General features: G+C 46.1%; 1 pseudogene; it reads left to right on the top strand.

The window, feature by feature from the left end:
• The first annotated feature begins 1,776 nt into the window (after nt 1-1,776).
• LOC110596400 lies at nt 1,777-2,437 on the top strand (annotated as a pseudogene).
• The last annotated feature ends 7 nt before the right edge of the window (nt 2,438-2,444 follow it).

The following is a 2,444-nucleotide window of genomic DNA, read 5'->3' as shown; positions in this document are numbered from 1 at the left end:
ACATATGAAAAAATTCTGTATGGGGCCCTAGGATTGAATGTACCCCAGAGAGGATAAACTTGGAGGGGCTTTCATTCGCAAGGGTTCAGATCTCGCCAGAGATTTTATAATTTAGCCAACTGATTAGTGGAAAAATTTAATGGTTCATCCAGGTTAAAGCTCACCAGGCAAATTGGGTCAAAACAAAGCAGCCCTCCAGACTGTGGGTGGGGAGAAGGCTGTCAACAAGCAGTACCTGGGCCTGCAGAGGGGCTGGGGATCCTCCAGGCCTCAAGGCATACAGCAGAGGGAGCAGCAGTCGGGTGGGATTCTCTGGGTCCCAGGGGGCCACACAAGTGCCTACAAAGGGAATCGGGGCGTTTGTGCCAGCAAGCAATCTTAGGGCTCTGGTTTTCCTGTCTAAAGGTCATAAGAAGATTATCATCAGTTCAGACTGAGAGTGGCAGGTCTCTGGGGATCCAGTCTCCCTGAACCCGGTCTCTGTGGGCACTCCACTGGGTGTCCTCCTGGCCACCCTATCTACCCACCTTGCAGCAACTAGGAACTGGATGGGAGAGCCGCTTGATCTGGTGCTCCTACTGCACCTCCTACAGAGGAAGCTGAGCATTCTGGTCTTTTCCAAGGACACAGGCTTAAAAGAAGTCCATGATCACAACACACAGTGAAGAGTGAATTTGCATCTGAGTAGCAATAAATTGATATCTGGTAAAATTACAAACTTTTTAGCCTGCTGTTTAGCAAGTTTTGCTTTATTTTGTTTTATCTTTTCTTGTTCTTCAGAGGGGTCTTGCTCTGCTGTCCAGGATGGAGTAGAGTAGCATAGCTCACTACAGGATTGGACTCAAATGATCCTCCCACCTCAGTCTCCCTTATAGCTGGGACTACAGGCCTACACCACCATGCTCATTTTAAAAATTGATATATAATAGCTGTAAATTTTTTAGATACATGTGATATTTTGACACCTGAATACAATGTGTAATAATCAAATCACTGTAATTGGGATATCCATGACCTCAAACCTCTACTTTCCCTTTTTTTGGGAGCTTTACAAATCTTCTCTTCTAGCTACTTTAAAATCTACAATAAACTATTGTTAACTGTAATTTCCTATTGTCCTTTTGAACACTAGAACTTATTCTTTCTGCCTGCACTTCTGCATTCCTTAACCAACTTCTCTTCATTTTACATCTTCCTTTGTGTTAGTCCAATTTTTTTTTCAAAGCAACCTGCTCTTAGCATACTGATCTTGCCCCAGCTTTACCTGGATGCATGAACAGCTACAATAGATAAGTACACCAAATGCGTTCTTCCATATCCTGTTCCACGAGTTTGATTTCACTAGACTCTGATAGCTAATCTCTATCCAAAAACATCATTTATCATAAAAAATATTGTTGAAACCAGTCTTTAATATTATGGGTCAAAAAGTAGGTTAGACAAATATTTACAAAAAAACCATAACATAGGTAAAAGAACTGATTTGGGAGCTAGATCACATGGGTTGAAATACAGCTTCCCCTCTGACTAGCTGTGCGAACTTAGGGAATTTACCAAAGATCACTGTGCCTCAGTTTTCTTGTCTATAAAATAGGGACAATAATTGCACCTCAAAGGATTGTTGTGAGGAAGAGATGAGTTAATATTTGTAAAGTTCTCGGAACAGTTTCTGACACACACTAAGGCCCATGAGTGATTAAATGTGTATTTATAGGATGTCTCTGGTGGCTGGAGGATAAAAGTGACTGTGGCCCATAGGAAGTGTCAGGGACGGTCATGCTGGGGCTGTGGTGGGCAGCTGGGGCTGTGGTGGGCAGCCGGGGTGGTGTCCTTGGCCTGTTGCCACACAGCCCACTGCTATACCTGGTACTGGTGGCAACTGTGGTGGCCTCCTGGCCGTGGGGGCTACCACAGCCTGGTGAGGACTGAGCCAAGAGGTCAGAGGGTTCACATGCATTGTCCTCACTCATTCGGAATGCTTGACATCACAGAACTCTGCGGGCCTTGCCTCTGGCCAAGTCAGCAGTTAAGTAGAAATCTCCTAGAGCCGCAGACTCAACTCGAAGGACCTGACCCTGATCGGCTGCTCATGGGCAAGCTCAGCCCATCGCAGCCTGCCCCCACCCAGGAGGGCAGGGATCTGCAGGAGAGGCCTGGCCACCGCCCACCAACCTGCCCGACCCTCAGTCTTCCCCACACCCATCCCATTTACCACATTTACCCCTCTCTCTCCACACCTTTTCTTCCATACTCTAGGAGACCTTCCCACCACTACAGTGAGACTTCATCAAATCGGGTTCTGATAACACCTCGAAAATGCTATCCAATCTACCAGGCCCAATATAATGGTGATCACAAGAAGATTGTGCTGTCTCCTCGAAAACCCAAGATGGTATATAACTCAGCGACCATGAAGATTGCCCCTCCTGAGAGAAAAGTGGCTC

This window comes from Carlito syrichta, unplaced genomic scaffold, assembly GCF_000164805.1.
Source record: "Carlito syrichta isolate Samal-C Ts95f unplaced genomic scaffold, Tarsius_syrichta-2.0.1 Scaffold30179, whole genome shotgun sequence".
Lineage (NCBI taxonomy): Eukaryota > Metazoa > Chordata > Mammalia > Primates > Tarsiidae > Carlito > Carlito syrichta.
This window is presented reverse-complemented; position numbering and strand designations above follow the sequence as displayed.